At 42.1% G+C, this 21,247-nt stretch overlaps 1 protein-coding gene across 1 annotated transcript in view; it reads right to left on the bottom strand.

Moving 5' to 3' along the window:
* The window catches only part of KLF12 (KLF transcription factor 12), a 432,660-nt gene extending 422,229 nt beyond the window's left edge, over positions 1-10,431 (bottom strand). Inside the window, exon 1 of the mRNA XM_047080662.1 lies at positions 10,117-10,431. The gene's annotated coding sequence lies outside the window, so the exon portion shown is untranslated. The remainder of the gene's footprint in view (positions 1-10,116) is intronic.
* Positions 10,432-21,247: the final 10,816 nt, after the last annotated feature.

Consider the following 21,247-nt stretch of genomic DNA (forward strand, 5'->3'; position numbering starts at 1 on the left):
ATTCCAGAGGATGTCACTTTAAATAACCAACCACTTTAATGTAAAGTTTCTTTCTAAATATGCCTTCAAGCAACACCTCTGATAAATTACAATGGACTCTGACCTTCTTGATCAGAAAATTGATCAGTTTCCAAGTTTTTCCTTCCATTATTCTTATGTTAAAAACAAACAAACAAACAAAACCTCTTATTCCTATATTCAAAGTTTTTGGTCATTGCTTAAATTTAGCAATATGAAAAAAATTTGACTATACAGCCTCACATAAAGTATATTTTTTTCATTATTTTAACTTATTTTTTTAAGTTTATTTCTTTATTTTGAGAGAAAGAGAACAAGCAGGGGAGAAGCGCAGAGAGAGAGAGAGAGAGAGAGAGAGAACCCCCAAGTGGCCTCTGCCTATGAGCACAGAGTCAGACATGGGGCCTGAACCTATGAACCCTGAGATCATGTGCCAAAATCAAGAGTCAGACACTTAAACAACTGAGCCACCCAGACGCCCCCATATAAAGTGTATTTTTAAAATTTTATTAACCGATCAACATTATTTTGTTTTGCCCAAATAAACCTTCTCTAAACTCATTATAACACAGCACGTCCTACTAGCCAAGTATATCCCAGGATCTAATTTTGGGAATCACAATATTCTCGTGTTATGGCAAATGATAAAAGTTTGCCAAAACACCATAAAGCCATCAGCTCTAAAAGATAACAGAAAAGGATGTGTGAAACCACCACAGTGGCCAAAATAATGTTTTTAATTTGCTTTCTTATTCTTGCAGATTTGCTTTTTTCTTTTCTATAAAAAGTAAACATTTTCCATGAAGAATTATTGCCATATCCACTAAAAACCTAAAACCTTTCGTTTCCCAGATACAAGGAATTTTTTCCCATGAATTTTAAGCAACTTGGTCCATGTATCACAACTTACTTTGTATTGTAAGTTTCCACATAAGTCTCACCTTCCCTCTTTGATTTTCAGCTAATTAATGATAATGCCCTATCCGTTTTCATACATGATTCCGGATTACATATAATAGGAGCTAAATAAGTGTAGGTCAAATGGGTAAGGCATTTTTTATAGAGATAATGTTTTTTTGTTACTCGTATGATGTCTCTGACTGTAACAGCTTTATCAAATGACAGAATGCATACTGGCCAGAAGTTACTGGTCTACTGCTGCCACTTTGACATACCCTATAGCAGTTGCCTTCTAAAGCAATTTTTTGGATTAGGTCTCACAATTTGTTTTAGCACATGTATCAACCATCACAAAATTAGCTTCTGTATTGAGATAAATATGCTAGTAAGTGCAGTAGGTCAGTATCTACAAACAAAATAACAGCCTGTAAATACAGTATCTGTCTAATACTCCCATTTTTTGCTCTTACTCTACAAGAAGATTAAATCTGGACTATCATACTTACTGCTGAAGGGAGTTAAGAGTAATACAGGGAATAGGGCATAACACAACGGCTTTCCAGCGTTCAAATCTTTACTTTAGAGATACCTGGGTGGCTCAGTCAAACATTCGACTCTTGATTTTAGCTCAGGTCATGATCTCATGATCTCAGGGTGGTGAGATAGACACCCGTGTTAAGCTCCACGCTGGGCATGGAGCCTGCTTGAGATTCATTCTCTCTCTCTCTCTCTCTCTCTCTCTCTCTCTCTTTCTGCCACCCTCCCCCCACTTGCTCTCCCTCTCAAAATAAATAAACATCAAAAAAAAATATTTAAAGCTAACTGGCTACTGACCATGGTTATTGGCATTAATTGGGTTAAAATCAGCCCCTACATCTATAAAATAGAAACCACAATATCATACATATGTACTCAACAAATATTTAATGAATAAAAAGAGGAATCTCATATTTTAATATGTGACGCACTTCTGAAAACTTAAAAAAATTATATATGTCAAGGGACCAGACTCATGTTTTAAAGGAGACCCACTCTTGGGGCACCTGGGTGGCTCAGTCGGTTAAGCGTCCAACTTTGGCTGAAGTCATGATCTCACAGTTTGTGAGTTCAAGCCCTGCGTCGGGCTCTGTGCTGACAGCTTGGAGCCTGGAGCCTTCTTCAGATTATTTGTCTCCCTCTCTCTCTGCTCCTCCCCTGCTCGCACTTTGTCTCTCTCTCCCTCAAAATAAATGAACATTAAAAAAATTTTTTTAAATAATAATAAAATTAAAAAAAGGAGACCTACTCTCAGAGACAAAAGAGGGAAAGGGGGAGAGAGAGGGAGAGGGGCAGAGGGGCAGAGGGGGAAAAAGAAAGAACCCAAAGCAGACTCTGCACCAGTAGCACAGAGCCCCATGCGGGGCTCGAACTCATGAACCGTGAGATCATGACCTGAGGTGAAACCAAGAGTCAGATGCTTATAAGAATAAGAATAAGCCACCCAGGTGCCCCAAATTTTCAAATTATTTTTTAAAATACTGTCAAAAATAGCAAAGTCATTGGGGGAGGGGAACCCTTACTGGGCAGTGAGCACCATCACACAACTGCTATAAAACAATGCATCCTTAAGTCAAAATCCAGTGTATAGAAGGTACTTTAGGGGTTTCCACATATAGTATTCAAAGTGTAAATTATTTGAAAGTCAACCATACATACCTGTGTAGTAAAGAGTACATATCAAATAAACTAACATGTGAAAAACACAGTACCTAACTTCTGAACAATAAAGAGTAGCTATTTTATTTTGCTGCTACTACTCATTCTGAATGGCTGCTTTTAAGAGCACTACCTTGTGATCCAGCAATCACACTACTTGTATTTACCCAAAGAATACAAGAATACTAATAGCAGCATTATTTACAAAAGCCAAGATATGGAAGCAGCCCAAGTGTCCATCGCCTGATGAATGGATAAAGAAGTGGTGTATATATATATATATATATATATATATATATATATATATAATGGAATATTACTCAGCCATAAAAAAGAATGAAATCTTGCCATTTGCCACAACACAGACACAGCTAAAGACTAAAACAATAAGCGAAATACGTCAGTCAGAGAAAAATACCATATGATCTCACTCATATGCAGAATTAAAGAAACAAAACACATGAGCAATAGGGGGAAAATAAGAGAAAGCGAGACAAGTCAAGAAACAAACTTTTAATTGTAGAGAACAAATTGATAGTTACCAGAGGGGAGGGTGGAGGGGGGATGGTTTAAGTAGGTGACAGGGATTAAGGAGGGCACTTGTCCTGATGAGCACTGGGTGATGTATAGAAGCGTTGAATCACTATATCATACACTTGAAACTAATGCAACACTGTATGTTAACTAACTGGAATTAAAAATTATAATACAAAAAAAAAAAAAAGAAAGAGAGAGAGGCACCAATATCCTAGAGCAGACTAATATTTATTGAGCACTAAATGTGTATAAGGCTCTATACACCTGACACTTTATGGACATTACCACAATTTTAGTCTTCAAAACTACTCTGCAATGTTGACATTATTTGTTCTTGTTTTTGTTTTTACTTATATGTAAACGGAGACTTGGAGAATTAACTTGTCCAGTCAGACAGCCAAACCCGAGCAGTCTGAGGTTTCAAATCCAGCACCCTTTGACTCCACTACAAAGCTTCATTTCGCGAAGAGAAAAAGGAGAAAAAAAAAAAAAAAAAAGGCAGAAAAAGGTAGTGAATTGTGGAATGGCTAATAGAGTTGAATATGCTTAGCTAGAGAGAGATCAAAAGACTTAGGAAGGAAAAATCCATGATACTGGCACTTGGCTACTGGAGGGTTAGTCACAGAGATTGCACTCCTTAATTTGTTCCTTGTACAAGTATTTTAGCACTGTGTGATCTGTCACTATGGTAGGCACTGGGTGAGAAGCCAGTACAGTAACTATGAAGAAGAATCATTTCCTGCTCTCAAGGGGCTTACTTTTGGGAGGGGACCAGCAAATCAACAAGCAGTTGCACCAGAAAAACAGCATGTACTATACGGCCATAGAACACAGCCTGGAACCCTGAATATTCTTATTCAGTATTCTTATTCTTATTCAATATTCTTATTCAAGTACTTTGCAAAGTAAGGGATGGTAAGAATCCCAGAGGAAGTGATGTTTACAGTGATAGTTGTAACAGGAACAGGAGTTAGGCAAGGTGTATGTGTGACATAGAAAGAGTCTAAAATGAATTCTATTGATGAGCTAGTGTGAGTCAATTTCTTTGCTCTTCCAAGAATAGTGTTTACACAGAGCGTGAAAAAATATTTTTTTTGTTTCTTAACTGAAGAAAATGTGGCTGGGGAGAAATTATGTAAATTAATATTGTTAATTTTCTCAAATGTATGTGTGTAAAGAAATGTACACAGCAGAAAAAATGTGTGCATAAATAAAATATGTTCAATAAATTTTCAAATATCCATGTAATATCTCCATCATTTACCTCTCTTGGCTGTGCATTTATTGTGTTACAACAATGTTTGAGTCTAACCAAGACGCTTTATTTCTGGCTTAAGCCATAAATCAGACATAGCTTAATCAACAGAATCTTCGCTTAACTAGGGATTTGCAGTTCAATAAGACTGTTCTAAATTATAGAATAACAGCACAAAATTAATGATTCTATTAAAAAAAGGGTATTTTTAATGACTAGTGGTCTCACTGAAGGAGGTTTACAATCTCTAAGAAATCACTGTTGATCTTCACTTTCTGTTTTCTGTAAAATGATTATGGGAACTGTATTTTCATGTACATTCTTTTGAAAAGCTCAGATACTTCACCTGCATTATACAAATGTTAATGATAAAGTTACATACCAGCTACAGAGAAACTTTTTAAGAATGACTTTCTCAAGGTCACAGAACAAATCTCTGGTGAGACAGGAATGGAATTCATGACCTTTGACTGCCAGAAGTTTTCTACCCACACTCGGAAATTCCTTCTCCATAAGTGTAATTTATATGCTCACTTAGAGAGGCTGGAAAGTTCATCCCTTGTAGGGATGTGGGGGATGGAGAGGGAGTGGTTTTCCTGTCAAATCAGTTGCCACACTAGTACTTTCTAGTTTTACAAAGTGATTCGTACCCACACTATCTTCTTTTACCCTCACCACAACCCTGTAAAATGTCTATTATTTTTCCCATGTTACAGACTCAGGTTAAGAAATTTAACCAAGGTCGTCCAGTTTTAGTAACCAAGAGACCCTGCTTCAGATTGTGATATCTCTGCCACCTCAATCAGTCCAGATTCCAGGATATATAATCTTAGCAGATACCGGATTGTGAAATGAATAAATATTTTCTTTACAGTTAGCTGTTTCATTTTTTCACAATCATTTATCTTGGTTCTCATTTAGTTATGTTGGTTTGTTTTCTCTGGGGCAAGGCTGTTTTCACGTTCTAAGTTTGCTTCCTAAACTCAAAACCAAGTGAGAACATTATTACTAAACATAGGATTTGGAAAAAACAAACTGTGTGTTTTCCTTCTTTTGTATACAAGTGGGAGGAGGGGGACTTTTTACCGTAATTCTTGCTCGTAATATATGTAGCGTCGGGGGTGCCGGGGGATATATACACCAACATACAGAATATAAAAACTCACGTTCATAAATACTACATGCATGCATATATATACACATAAAATATACGTAAAATAGTAAATACACATACATGTAATATACACATATACATCACGCCCAGAATAATTCTAAAAACCCACAGGTGTTGTGACTGTAGCACTGGGAACACAACTCCTGGCTGTCTAGGCCAGTAATCTGTAATAGCTGTGGCTTCTATTACCTCTGATGGGACGGAGAAAACTATCCCAAAGCTCTCCAATGGTTTCTCTCACCTTCCATGCAGCAGTACAGCAGCAAAGGCTTCCTGCTACCCCATCTGTACCTAAAAAGCAATACTCTTCAGACCAGTCCAATTATGCTAATAATCAAAAAAATATACCACGAAACAGCAACAGAAGTATATGACTTTCACTGGAGAAAAAGACAGGAAGAAAGACCACGCCAAGAGCAGAATTCTCTGGGTGAATATCCTGTAGTCTACTGCCAGACCCAAACAAATTTTTATGGAGCAACAGGACTACTCAAGTAGCCACTTTTATGACAATAAACACCCAAAACCGAAAAATCCTTTTGTAACATAATTACTGAGAATATATAGAGAAAGTAACCATTTAATCCACAGCATGTGTTCTCAGCCACAAGAACTCAAAAGCTGACATCAGATGGGGTGTGGCTGGTCCAGGCCCTGAAAATGAATTCTGGCCTGTTGAAGTCAGACATTTCCCTGAACGGGTTTGGGATCTGGAAATACAGCAGATCTCACAGAGCCCAGGGCTGTTGACCTCCTGGGCATAGGGCAAGGCCCATCTGTTTACTTGCGTTTTGATTTTGGGAGCTGTGGTTGTGGTGGATGAGTTAAGGCTGTGGTTTATAGGGTGTCGCCAGTGATTTAATTTTAATATTTTTACCCTTACATCTTGTACATACTAAAGACTGAAAGCTGTGCGTAATTTGTCAGCTGAAAAATAAACATAAAAGAAAATAAGTGAACATGGGGCAAAAATACAGATATTACCATTCTACTATCATACAGCATTTTCAAAACATAAATGATAAAGCAAGCAACCGCAACCTATTTTAGAATTATTTATAAAAATGAAAGCTGTTTTCTACAAGGAAAAAGATAACCATGGGTGTTAAATAAAACTGTTAAATAAAGCAGTTTTGAGATTTTTAGTTCTTGCTCCTTAATCAGCGTGAAAGCACAAGCGGGAAGACTTCCTTATCCAAAACAAATAACTTTTCAAATAAGTCTGCACCTCTAGTTTTGTAGAATACAACTAGTTTGTATCAATACACAAATCATCTACAGTTACATTTATGAAGTAAACCCTCTAAGAAGACTGTTTCTCTCACAATCTAAAGAAAACCATTTGACACCCCCAATTTAATTGATTATCTTAATGAAATTCACACATAAATATGAAATTCCACACTTCCCATTTTGTACAATGGCAAAAACAGCGAGGACCTTCGTATGTTCAACTGCTTAACAATATCACCTCACTGGTAAGGCGACTCAGTACTCTAGATTAACCAACACTGGCTTGAGTTCAAAATGCCCTCAGTGTAGGCCTAGAGGCCTAAGCACTTACGTCCTCTTTGCAGAGGAAAAAGAAAAAAACAAAACACACACACAAAAAACCACACCTATGTTTAAGACCAAATTATTTCATTCACTTGATAGCAGCCTGCTTCATGATAGAACATTTAAAACTCACTCAGTCTGTTCAAGTGCTTGTTTACCTTTCACAGGAGGCAGGGAAGTAATCCCCGAGGAACATATATATTTTTAAATGACCAGAACACTACTGCTATTCTATGCCTGATGCACCCTCTTCGGAATGAATGAACATCACGCATCCTGATTTGTTTTTCCCTTGGCCTGGGGAGAGTGAGCGCACTGGTGTTTGCAGTCCCTTCCCTTTCTGTACACACAGAGGCTGCAGCTGTAGTAAACAACCACCAGCCAAAAGTTGCTAAGGTCAAGGTCTCAAATGCTACACCAGGACCAGTTTTCTCCCAAATGACATTCAGTTACTGAAAAAGAACTTTCTGGAGAAAAAAAATATATGTTAAGGGCCCACTGGCACAACAATTTTCATTCAATAAATAGTAACACAAAGCATTCTAAAATAAAGTTTAGCTGACCGAAGCTTCTTTTAAATAGGCATCGCTAAGTAATAGATAAATAACTGAAGCAACTCAAAAATAAACAGAAATTCCTCAAGAATGTTCTGTGTATCTGACACAACTATATTAGTTACATGGTTTTGGTTCATAAATTTGAAACTTCCAAATTTCACCAGCTTCAGTATACTTCATAATAGTTATGAATTACAAGACAAGAATAATAAACTTCTCTCCTAAATGCATTACCAATTTCTGCCAATACTTCTATGCTCTAATTGCTCCCTCCCCCAACTCAAAGAAGCTTACCATACTCAAGCTAGTCTCCAATCGATTGACCAGGCTGCAGCGATAAAGATACAACTTATGCAACTGAAATGTTTGCCCTTCACCATCCCATGTCTACTAAGCTTCCACAGTTAAACATCTTCTAGCCTAAAAGTATACCCCTTTATCGCAACCAATTTCTGCGTGGTTTTAAAGAATGTAAACAAAATGCGAATGGGGTCTACAAACAGCACAACCAGGCTTTTTTTGGGGGGGGTGGGGGGAGTCACTGTTTTTATTAAATGCCAATTCCAAAGAGCATTTGTTACATGATGGAATACACCCACTCTTTCAGAGTGACCACTCCTATTCCCATCACAAGAGGCTCCCTTTTAAAAGACACCAAATTTATTTCAAAGCATTTACTTATCTAAACAACTCTCTCCTCCAGTAAGAAAAGGGCCTGGAGGCGTCTAGGTGGATTTGCACAATGACGTTATTTGATTGACAGATGTCTACTGAGGCCACTGGATGCACAGGCACCAAATGTAAATAGACCTGCTCACCTCCCTGATGTGACCGGGAAACAGAGAATATTAAAGCTGATTTACAATAAAATATCCCAGTGCTCGGCCGAGAATTCTATTAGCCAGTGGGATTGCTTAAAACAATCCATACAGAACGATACTTAAACCATCTGTACTGTTAAATTAGAGAGCTGACGATATTAACCATACAAACTGTTTATCCAGATTACACATTCCGTTGTACTAACACTCTTTAACTCAACACAGTCAGTTTTTATCAGCTGAATTAAGGGTATTACTATTAAAGTATGCAAAACTCGAAGCGCAGGGTGAAGGGGGGCTGGGAAGCCGCAGGGCATATAACAAAGGAATTGGTACTTTTTCCAAGCGTTTGCCTCAAATGCACTTCGAAACAGAACTGTTGAGTGCACCCCACCCTTTTCCCCAAAGATAAAAGTTTTTCAAAGTTCTAATGCGCAGCTCTCTACCCAACAAAAGCAGGATTGATTCTCCCCATAGGGGAGCATCTAACACGAACACCAACTCATGTCGCGGAGGTCAAGTCCGAGTCCTGGGAGCGAGCTTCTGAGGCTAGAAAGGGCTCCCAGGCCAGCTCCGCGGGCTGCCCGGCTCGGGTGGACGTGCAAAGTTGCCCCTTGTCAACTCCGGCCGGCTCCCCCGTAATTGAAAATAACAGCCACGGGCCAGCCCCTGGCTACTTCCGCGGACCAGGCACTGTAGCAAGTGACAGTTACACATCATTACGACCAGAGACAATAATGAATGTAGCACCAGGACCACTATTCATGCCAGCAGTGTCATCTCCGCCTTAACCCCTTCCCCTCCACTCTCTCCAGCGCACACCCACAGCCCACACAGCCCCGGTGCGGCAGCTATTCACCGAACTCGCTCTCTTCCTGGGGGCAAACTACTTCCACAACCCCCCACCCCCGCCTCCCCGATTCAGCCCGGGTGTTTTATGTCCCATCCTTGGCAACCGTCAGGCAAACATTGCAACCAACAATTCCACCAGGGGTAGAAAAACATTTGCTTAATTCACGGTACTTGATAAGTTCTTTAAAAAAAAAAAAAAAAATTGGTGCGGGGGGGGGGTGGAGAGAGAAACCTCCTTCTTTCTTCTTCACATATCCGACCGACGCTACTTGCTTTGCAATAGCATCGCCCTCCCTCGGCCCCCTCCCGCTTCCCAACACTTTCCCCCTTTAAGAACACAGACCAACCAAAATGATTTAACTTGAGCAGATGACAGAAGGAAAATAAAACATGTTAAGAGAACACGGTCTGATTTGGGATGGCAAAAAAAAAAAAAAAAAAAAAAGGAGGGGGTTGTTTATTTTGATAAGAAACGGAATCGGCACAGACCTGAACAGAAGCTGCAGAGCAGGAGAAATTGTTTTCTTTCCCTCACACAGAGTCCCCCTCTCTCTCTCCCTTTCTCTCTCTCTCTCTCTCGCACACACACGCGCGCGCACACACTCACTCTCGCACACACACGGCGTCACCCGCGCACACTCACACGCACACTCGCACACGCACAGGCAGAGCCTCTCAGCTGCTCTCTGCAGTTCTCAGGAAATGAATGGGGGGCAACCCAGGGAACTGTTGTACTTGCAAATGACTTACCCGGATCACATGATGCGCTAAATGTAGGGTGGGCCGGTGGGTGGAGGCTGCCGAGACGCGAGCCCCGGTCTAGCGTGGGGAGCCTCGCCAGGCCCGCATCGAATTACCCCGGGGCCCAGCCGAGGGGGTTGCAAGACGCCGCTTCTCCTCCCTTGCAGCCCGCAGCTCAGGAAACCGGAGAGGCGTGGGGGGTGGGGTGGGGTGGGGTGAGGTGAGGTGGGGGGGGTGAAAACACCAAACCCCCAAACAAAAGAGCTCCGGGTCCTCCTCCCCAGAAACAAAGCCCCGCCGCTGCGGGCGAGCCCCGGGGTGGGGCCGAGGGCGGGGGCGGCGGCGGGGAGGGGCTCGCTCAGCAGGCGCTAAGTCGCTTTATTGCCATAAAATGGGGCCCCCGAGCCGCTCCGCCCGAGGATTAGGAGGCGGGCTCTGAGTGTGATGGTTGAAATCCCCTGTGGGAAACTAACCCCTCCCCGCTCGCAGAGGTAGAAGGCAACACCCACTGCCCGGCCCTCGCCTCGCCGCCCGGGCCGCCGGGCTGGGGGGTGGGTCCGCGGAGCCTCCACCCCGCCCCACCCCGCCCCACCCCTGCCCCCGCCCCCCGGCCTGGGCCGCGCTTCCCTTTCACCTGCACCACCTTGCTGCGGCACCCAAAATAACCTACACATGGCCAACGGAGCTTTGGGAGCCGCCGGCCGAGGGGGGCCCGCGGGGCCTCGCGGCGGGAGGAACCCCCGGATTGCAACTCGCCAGGCGAGGACTCGCGCTGAGCCGCGAGAAAGTCCCCTCTTTTGTGTCAGAGCGCGCAAGGCAGCCTTCGGGAGAGAATTCGGAGGCAAATCGAGCGCGCAGCCCGCCCGGCCCCCCGCCCCCTCCCCGCTCCGGCCCGGGTGGGGGCGTGCAGGGAGGGGGCCGGGCGCCCGAGCCGTCCCCGCGGCTCGCCCGCCAGCTAACTTGGAAAGGTGTGGGCGGAGCCGGCTCGAGCGGCCGGCCGAGGCTGCGGGCACGGCGGCGCGGCGGCTCCCGGGGACCGCCCCCGGGCGCCGGGCATCGCCCGGGTCGGGCAACAATGGGGTCCAAAGCAGGGGCAGCCGGGCGGGCGGTGCTCTCGGAGCTGGGGTACGCGCGGGGGTGGGGCGGGCCGGGGGCTGGGCGAGGAAGGGAGAGGGATCATTGTTTGGGTTCGGGAGCAGCGCACGTTGTGGGCGAAGCGGGGGCGTCCTCCCTCCCAGTGCTTCACCTTGGGATGGATGGGGGCAGGGGAGACGCATGCCTCGCTCGGGAAACCCGGGAGAAGGGGTGCCTGCCCGCGCTAGTTATTCGCGAAAGCAGGCGAACTTGCAGGAGGGGTAGGAAGCTGGAGCTCCAGACCCCTGCCGAGGCCCCGAGGGCTCCTAGCCGCGGCGTAGGGGAGTCCAGCCCCCGGCCCTGCGCCCCAGGAGAGAGGCACGAGAAGCGGGCGACCGGGAGCGGAGCCCTAGCCGCTCTCCCCTGCGGCCCCTCCCTCCCCGCCCTCGCGCCTGGGGGAGCGGATCCACGGGATTCTGGGGCGGGAGAGTGGAGGCAGCGGCGGGGCGGCCGTTCCCGCCGCGGCTCGGAGGGCGCGGGGTCAGCGCCGCGCCGGAGGGTCGGCGGGGGCGGGGAGGAGACGGGGCGGAAGCGGACGGGCGGGGTGCGAGGGTGGGCTGGCCGGGCGCTGCGGTCAGCGGTGGAGATGCGTGCGCCACTTCTCTTGCAAACCTAGGTGAGCGCGCTGGAGCTCCCGAGCCCGCAGGCACCCCTGCGCGGTGCCCCTGAGCCCGCCCCGCGCGGGAAACCGCCCCGGCGGTGGGAAGGCTGCGAAGGGGAAGTTTATGTTAGGGAGAGCAAGATTTGCAGTAATGTGGCATGAAGTGGGGTGGGAAGAGAAACAAGGGAGAGGCCGAGAAACAGGAAATGAGAGCAAAGGAACGACTTCTAGCCAGGAAAAGCCGTGCTCTACATTTTGTGTGGCATTTTCCAAACACTTCTAAAGGCCGGGTGTGCGTTATTAATGGAAACAAAGGCAGAGTACCGCCTGGTGTGGCCTCTGCCACCTGCCACAATCTACGTGAGGAATGATGGGAAAGGTGGTCCCGCCTGGACGCTGAGTCGACAGCAGCCCACTTCCAGTCCACACGGGATGAGTCAATGGGCCTGACTCTTAGACACAAAACAGGACTGCGAGGAGGGATCTGCCCGGCTCTTAGAGTGCCGAAGAAGAACAAATGAGATAAGTGTAACAGTGTCTTAAAATCGTGGACCACTCCTTAAGTGAAGTCATCTGAGAACAGGAAAGCTGTGGGGAGAGCAGGAAGGCGAGGGATGCCCACGGCTGAAGACGTGGGTGGGGCAGGAATCTGGAACCCTGGAGCAAAATGGGGCGGGCACGCAGAAGGGCGGTAGCAGGGTGGAGTCTCTTGGGGGGGGGGGGGGAAGGGGCTCCGGACCCCATCCCCTGGGCTAATCAGGTAAAACAGCCCTTTACACTGCACTACATCTGGATGAAACATGAAAAGACAAGTTTGAAAAATGGTAGAACATTGACAAATGTACAATGTTTAAATGAAAAACTTGCCTCTACTAGAAACACTGTGAAGTTTCCCTGTAGGTGGGGCAGAGAGTGAAGGAAGTGAGTTTAACTGTAAGAGTGAAGGATGCTGTAAGAAATTATGTCATCGTGGCACTTCTTGTACTAACAGCTCTTTCTCAGAGCTGAGTAGCGGACTGACCATAAATATGTTCTGTAGCCAGCGCTTTTCTGCACGTGTAGAAGCATTCCAAGCTGCACTCCCTCCTTTTGGCAACAGCCACAGGCATGTTAATAGAATGACAAAAGATAGAAAAAGTACAAGACTCCATTCCAGAGAGATAAGGAAATTAGGGGAAAGTCAAGGTTAATATCCAGACTCTGGGTAATGTGGCTGAAAAAAATGAACTACATCAAGTTAGTTAGGGGAAAAAATATTGGCAGATTTTTTTTTATAATTGTTGACAGATAAAGAATAGAAATGTTTGATTAAGGCAATTCTCCAGATATAAAGAGGCAAGGGAGAAGATAGCAGAAGATCAAAACCAAAGAATGAAGAAGGTGGTCATCACTGGGAGTTAGGATACTGGAGTAAATGTGTGTGTTTGTGTACAGGCATACATTTCCAATTCAGTTCATGTAACTCATTCCCTGTATAGAACTTGGGGTAAAACAAACTAAGGTGTGAACAGAAGGAGAGAAGTTAGGAAAATAGCATACATAGCTTAGCAAAAATATGTGCATATCTTTACATGCAGTCCCTTACCCTCCACTTCCATGTGTGTGCAAGAATATGAAAAATCAGGAAATGTAAACATGGCAAAATTAATTTACCAGGAATGTATAATTCTGATCACACAAAAAAAATTTTGAAATCACAAAATTGTAAAATGTCAATGTTGAGGGGCTCCTGGGTGGCTCAGTGTGGAACCTGCTTAGGATTCTCTCTCTCTCTCTCTCTCTCTGCCCATCTCTGCTCACTCTTTAAATACATACATACATACACACACACAAACAAACTCTTAAAAAAAAAAAAAGTCAGTGTTGAAAGTATCTTTCAAATCCCATCTTTTATCGTATTTCAGTTCTGTTTAAAACCAGGATAATTTGGGTCAAAGATGACTCATTTCCCCAAATTCATATACTTCTATTTTACTTAGTGTTCACTGTCGCAAATGCTAAAAGAAGAATGAATTAACGAGGAGGATGGAGGTCGGTATTCGGAGTTTCTTAATCGTGGTATTCTTCTACCTAACATCTTATCCTAGAAAAGAGAAGAACACACACAAGCACCCCCCAAAGCAGATCATCTATCTCGTTCAATGTACGTGATAAGGCACAACTTGCAACTAGAGATTTTAAGTTGCTAATGTCAAAATAAACGTTACCTACCTGCAACTTTTTGTCAGATCTTACTTCCACTTCACCAGTGGTGATACATTTTGAAAAATTAGTGTCAGTGGTAGAAAACTCTTTTACAATATTAAGAGTATTACTTGCACCACACCCTGATTTCTCTAAGGTAAAGACTCTCTTCAGTATCTATGTGTATTTAAAGTTCTTAAGCCTTAGGATTAGTGATGCCAAAGATTGCATGGATGATTTAACACGAATGTAATTCCAGGCAGGGATGGGGGAAAATGGAGTCCATTTTCAGAAGTAAAAGCTGTGTTGAAAGATTAGAGCTGATTCAAAGTGAAAATAAAAGTGATTTCCAAAGCTTTCATATATTTTAAAATACAGTCCTAGGGCCAGAAGTGAATATGTATTGCTAGGTTTCAATGCCCCCCCCCTTTTTTTTTTTTCATGTGTTCTATTCTGGCAATAATGTTCAGCAAAGGGGAATTTTCCTGTTTAAGTCTGAGAAAGGCATGTAAGAGGACTTACTATGAATGCAAACAGCTGGTGATATTATGTGATTACATGGTAAACAGCATGTTTTGATTTGTGTGAGGAGCTGTCTGGCAATTAGAGGAAAATGACATTTTAGAACTTTGTTTTGTTGCAGTCAATACGGTTTTTGGTCCTTCTAGCTTGATCATCACTCCCTCGGATGTTCTCTCTTTTCCAATGTCCTGCGCAGTCAAGTCTCCTTCAGGGCTACCACCACGCGCCTCCCCATCGTGCACTTCTGAACCTCTGGCCTCCTTCCCTCAGCTCCATTCCATCTTGCCTCCAGCAAATCCTTAATTATGGCACATCTATAGTTAGAAACCCAAAGTGACACAAATTAGTGTCAATACAACACCATGACATTTAAGGGCCCCACTGCGGTTCTCATATATCTCAGACTTGTAACCTTCTACCCAGGTGAACACCTTGCCATGCGCCATCCATCCTGGCTGCCTTTACTAGTTGGCTCAGTGCCCCCACCCCCATTGTCTGCTCTGGAATCTTCCCAAAATGATTCCTTGACGCCCTGCACACATTTTACATATCCCACCTCTTCATCAAAAAATTATCTTTCCGTTCTTGAAGCTTCTGTTAACGTAATGGGAAGAGTGCCTTTCTGATTCTCCATTTTTTCTGCCCATGTAAATAATATTTCCCATACTTTGAAGGATTAACACTTACTAGATCCTTACTTGGGCCAGTGTGAAATATATTGGCCCAAGTAGGCATCCAGCAAATGTTAATTCCCTCACTTACTCTTTAGGTACTTAGACTTTTCTGCTTTCATTAAATATTGTTGGCTCCCCTAGACAGGTAACCATCTGAGAAAAGGGCTGTAAGTTAGCCATTTATTTAGCCTTCCTTTTACCCCTCACACTATTTTGCACATAGTGGGTGATTAGTGAAATGTTTGTTGAACTAATTAAAAAATAAATAGAATGACCTACGTTAAAACATTATAGACCTGAAAACCTGAGTTTCCGTTTGGGTGCACATATTAAAAATAATAAGCAAAACTCTGAAATGTGTTGACAAACACCTTTTGAACATGGATCCAGGCAACATTCCTCAAGTAATTTTCCCTTAAATTAGAAGTTTTTACATACAGAAATGTACCAAATTTGGAACATATTTACCTAATTGCATTGTCCCTCTCATATTTATTCAATTATACTACTTTTCACTCTCCTTTGAGTGGAATTGTATTAAATAAAATTTTAATTTTTCATAACCAGAGGGAAAATTCATAGCAAATTTGTTTTTAAAAATAGCACTTTGGGGCGCCTGGGTGGCGCAGTCGGTTAAGCGTCCGACTTCAGCCAGGTCACGATCTCGCGGTCCGTGAGTTCGAGCCCCGCGTCGGGCTCTGGGCTGATGGCTCGGAGCCTGGAGCCTGTTTCCGATTCTGTGTCTCCCTCTCTCTCTGCCCCTCCCCCGTTCATGCTCTGTCTCTCTCTGTCCCAAAAATAAATAAACGTTGAAAAAAAAAAAATAGCACTTTGCAAGTTTTTAGACTGCAAATGTTGGAGATATAATGTGGTAAATAGAGATAGTTTGCATTTTTTAAATATAGCAAATCGAGGCATATCAGATTTGAACCATAGCTATCCTTGCCTTTTTATTTTTTATAAGTAAAAGTTACGCCACCATGGAAATAATTCAATTCATCTACAGTGTACATAGTTTACAGAATACTTTAATTTCATACTATATACAAGACACTAGCCTCAGTATTATAAGTGTATGAAGATGAGCTTAGATAAAAGCAATGAATAATTATAATATGAAGTACAATTACAATACTCTGGATGAAGTTATATCTGTTAGGAAACATTAAGAAGACTGTGGGGAAAGACCCTGTGGAGGTTAAAAATTTCTTCAAAAGATAATTTTATTTTTAATATGAACTATGTCATGTGTGTAAAGTAATATACAACATAGGTATGCTCCTGTGGCCTTTTCTTGGCTTAACTAATAGAATATTTCCAATACTCTAAGCCCCCCATTCTGGTCAACCCAGTCATATCCCTCTCCTATTCTTACAGGAATAACTATGTCTTTCTGACCTGGGATTTATTTTATTGCAATTTTTTAGACATATTTTTTATTTTGACAAAGTATTCATAATCATTTTTCCTAGTAGTGAATTGCTATTATTTAACTTATCACCACATTAGGATTTTCTCCAAATTTTTGCAATCATACTTACATTACAGTGAACGTCTTAGCTTCTTTAAAAAAATTTTTTTTTCGGAAGTGTCCTCTATGTTATGTTACCAAAGCAAAGATGATGAATTTGTTTTTACTGTTCTAGAAACATTTCACCAGATTATTTTTCAAAATTATTCTACCAACTTACCAGGACACCATAATATATGAGAGTACCATCTTCCCTGCGTTCTGGCTAATTGGGTGGTGTTCTGGTTAGTTGGGTGGTACTCTGAAATAAAAAACTTTAAATTGGAAAACAAGAATGGCTTGAATTTTAGTTCCCCGATTCGTAGAAATTGAACTTGACAACCAACAGTGGGTAGAAGTCTGGGGCTGAATCAATTTCTCTTGCCACAGCTTGGCTGAGATGAGTCTGACTACAATAGGAAATGAACGTTACAACAGCTGCAAAAGACATTGCAAATTCAAACTAAAATGCAACAACTTGTTATTTTGGGAAAGGGGTGCACGGGAAGGAAAATGGGAAACTCTGTCTCATATTTCAAGCCTTGATAAGAAGGAAAAAGAAAAGGGTCTTAAAAGGATGGAATTCAGGAATATTAGCGTGTTTACAGTTTTGATAAATTTGGAAGTCACAGAAATAGAAAATCCATATTATCAAATTTGAAAGTAAAATGGTATATTAGAGAACTGATAAAAAAGAATATGGAGAAAAAATTAAAACCTAGTCAGAAACTTGGGAATAAAAGAACAAGAAATGAAAATACAGGGAAAGGAGATAGGAAAGGAAGTTGAAGATCAACACTGATTAGTATTGCTTTACTTTAATTTGCAAACAACAGAAAACCCAACTAATGGCTGCTTAAGATACATATTTTTTGCCCTGTCTCCTCCCCAACCCCTCCTTCAACAAAACAAAAAGCCCAAAGGGAGGCAGCCACAGTTGGAGGCCGTGCAGGTGATCTTTGGTGCCCCGAGACTCCAAGTTCATTTTGTTTTCCTGCTCCCCAAGCTCATTTTGTTTTTCTGCTCCCCTTCTTAAAGCATAATTTCTTTTTCTCACCACAGCAGGAAGAAGGAAAAAAATCTCAAAGTTAAGGTCAAGTCTGTTCCTTTTAGAAACTTTTCCAGAAGCCTCACCTACCATTACCATCTGCTTATATTTCATTGGGCATTATTGGGTCACATGGTCTCATGAAAATCAATCACAGGAAAGTAGACGTGGATTAGGGCACCTCAGATGGAATTTGGGCCAGTCAACTGACAGTGTGTGCCTTTTTGCTATGTAACTGTTTAGAATGTTCTAGTCCTAAGATGAAAACCATTATGTTGCTGAGGCTCTCTATGGACTTCTTGGTGGCAGACAGCTAAAAGAAAAACATGCCATTAAGCTTATGAGTCATTGACACCATCATTGGAAACACATCCATTCATAAACTTAGAAAAAAAAAGATTTGACGATGTTCCTTTACATGAACTTTTCCACACAATGTGATTTTAAAAAGTCATCGAAGCGCACAAACCATAATGTGGTTATTTCAGATTAATCCATGTGTGATTTACCTAAGGCAAAACGTGAATCCCAGCTTAGCTTCGCCCAGTTGCATAGTCTGGTTATGGCTCATCTTTCTACTCCATCGATGTGCATCGAGAAATGAACATTAATTTTTAAAAGTTGAATAAACAAGCCATAATTAGAAAGGTAAACACCAACTGCGTTTGCATTTCACACTCAAATATTACTGAGTCATCGGTGTAAGGGCTTCCACCTGTGAACCGGAAGTCCTCAACTGATTCTGGGTCTCATCACTGACCCTTGAGTGACTCTTGACGGTTTGCCTCATTTTCTTGCAGTTTTCCTCCCTGTGCAACTGGGAGGGCACCTTTTTTTACAAGGACGTGAAGAACTAATGAGGTCGTTACATACCTTCACCTAGAAGGCTGTAAGCTCTAGATTTGGCAAGAATGTGTCTGACCACTCTTCAGTTGTCTCCCCAGGGCTTCAGTCAGCACCCAACACCCAAGTCCTCAAAAAAAATTTTTTTAATATTTATTTATTTACTTATTTATTTATTTATTTAGAGAGAATGACTGGGGGAGGGGCCGAGAGAAAGGAAGAGAGAGAGAATCCCAAGCAGGCTCCCACTGTCAACACTCAGCCCAACTCAGGGGCTGGATCTCACCAACCCCTGAGATCATGACCTGAGCCGAGCTGAAACCAAGAGATGGAAGTTCAACCAACCCAGCCTCCCAGGCGCCCTCCCTCAAAAATTTTTGAAGGAAAAATGAAAGCAACTTCCAAATTGCTTAGTCCACACCCACACATAGTGGGTACCCTATAATTACTCATTTTCCTTTTATATTAGCTTTGTTAGTTTCTTGGCTGCTTTAATGCAAATAACTTATTGTTTACTATCAAAATACACCTACTAGAATAATAGGGCTGTTTGTAAAGGAAAATAATCTGGAGGAATGTATAAAATTTTTATACATTAGTTCAATAAAATGTTTGAACCTAGTCAACCCAATTAGCAAAGATTAGTATCTTCCTAGGTTTGACATACATCTGTTTTAATTGACCTATCTTGCAAGTTAGAATACATATAAAGTTCAAATAACTTAAACCGTGTGACTTAAAACAATTTTATTCTTAAAAAAAAAAGACTCTTTACTAAAGAACTTTCCTTCTTTCCTTCCTCCCTTCCTCCTCCTTTTCCTCTCTCTCTCTCTTTAAGACAGGGACAAACTGTGCATAACTTACCCAGGAAGACTTAGGATCTTTCAGTTCTGTATTTTTAGCTAGTTTACAAATTAGCTTTTTGAAGCTTTAAGGCGATATCCAAATAACACTACCACTCTTAATTTCAGATACAAATGGCCATGGCAAACGAAAGAACACAGCAAACAAAAGCCTTCCTCAAAACAATACTAAACATCACTACCTCTGGTTCCAACTGGCATTTATTAACCCTTTACTGTGGGCTACACACTGCTCAAATCACACTGCAGACAGTTTCCTTTTTTTTTTTTCCACAAGAATCCTATGAACTATTGTTTCTACCTCCTCAGGGTGGGCGTTGCCAAACTGCTACAAGCTGCAAGCCCCACAGTACTCTTGATCCTCCTTCTGCTTCAACTTTCTCTGTACAGCACTTACCACCACCTAACATTGTATATTTTGCTTTACTGTTGTTGCCTACTTCTGTCTCTCCCTCTGCAGCCTCCCTCCACTAGAGTGGGAGCTCCAAAGGGCACGGGAGTTTTCTCTTGTGTTTTCTCTTGTGTTCGCTGCCGCAGCCCTGGCATGGAGTATGCACCCACTAAATATTGAAAAGGAACATGCTTCTCATAGCAAAGATGAGGATTCTGAGGCATCTGATGCTTTAAGATCATTTTATCTTCAAACCAACACTTAAAAGGATTTTTTACAATCTGTTATTAATTGTTATGCTATAAATCATTTCCATGTATCTCATTAGCATGAAAGGGCTGAATAACCTCGGCAGACCCAGCAGGCGAATGGGTCTCAGGAACTCAACTGGTTGTTGTGAAGTTCATGAGAAGAGAGAGAGAGAGAGAGAGCGTCTTTGAAAATGAGCATGAAACCAAGGCAAAGAAAATTGAATTGACGGCCAGTGGCTATTGCTACTATATCTACACATTCATAGATTGTTTGTATTTACACAAATTACTGATTCTTGAACTAAAATACAGTGTCTCACCTTCATATTTCTTTCACACCAATCACTGCATATTTGTCGTATAAGGAATTCTTTAGTCTCAGAAGCTAAGCAGCGTAACGTGGGGAAATAAATGTATGGCTGAACACTGTCTATATTTTAACTACCGAGAGAGAAAAATTAGATGGAATCATAATATTTTCATCCTCACATTACGCCTGGTACTTTTATGCCTAAGTATTAAGATGATAGGTGCTATAGAAAGGGTAAATAAATACAACAGAGGAAGTCTATTTAGTTATTTTAGAGCTGTTGTATTGAAATACTGCCTTGTTTACAATTTTCAACTCCACAAATCCTCATCAATTATTAAATATTTTCCTCATTGAATTAAGCAGGGCAACTGTATTTTCTCAGGAGAAAACATCAGGTGAAGCATAAGGCTTACTTTTAACATATAAAAATGTTCCTGCATGAATGAAACTCTATAGCTTTGTTACACTACCCCTCCCTCCCCCACCCTCCGCAGAAAGTACACATTTTAGTTATTACAGAAGATGACAAAGAATTCAAATCCTGAATTTTAAAGGGTTTAATTTTTTTTCATTGTTTTGAAACCAGAAGCAGTTCTTTCCTATTGCAATGGCAAAATAAAATATTTCGTAGAACTTAACCACTGTTTCTCAGGCATTGTGCTTGGTACTGTCTTGGCCGACTCCAGAGAGGTTACAATACAGGCAAAAGTCAAGGAGGGGAAGTGACTATCACCTCTTACAGGGCAAAATGCTATGTGGTCCTTCACCATCAAACATTTGATTATTTTTCAACGGGATGATTATAT

The sequence above is a fragment of the Lynx rufus genome, unplaced genomic scaffold, assembly GCF_022079265.1.
Source record: "Lynx rufus isolate CCGP_SWC_20201006 ecotype Redwood Valley unplaced genomic scaffold, mLynRuf1.p SCAF_1, whole genome shotgun sequence".
NCBI lineage: Eukaryota > Metazoa > Chordata > Mammalia > Carnivora > Felidae > Lynx > Lynx rufus.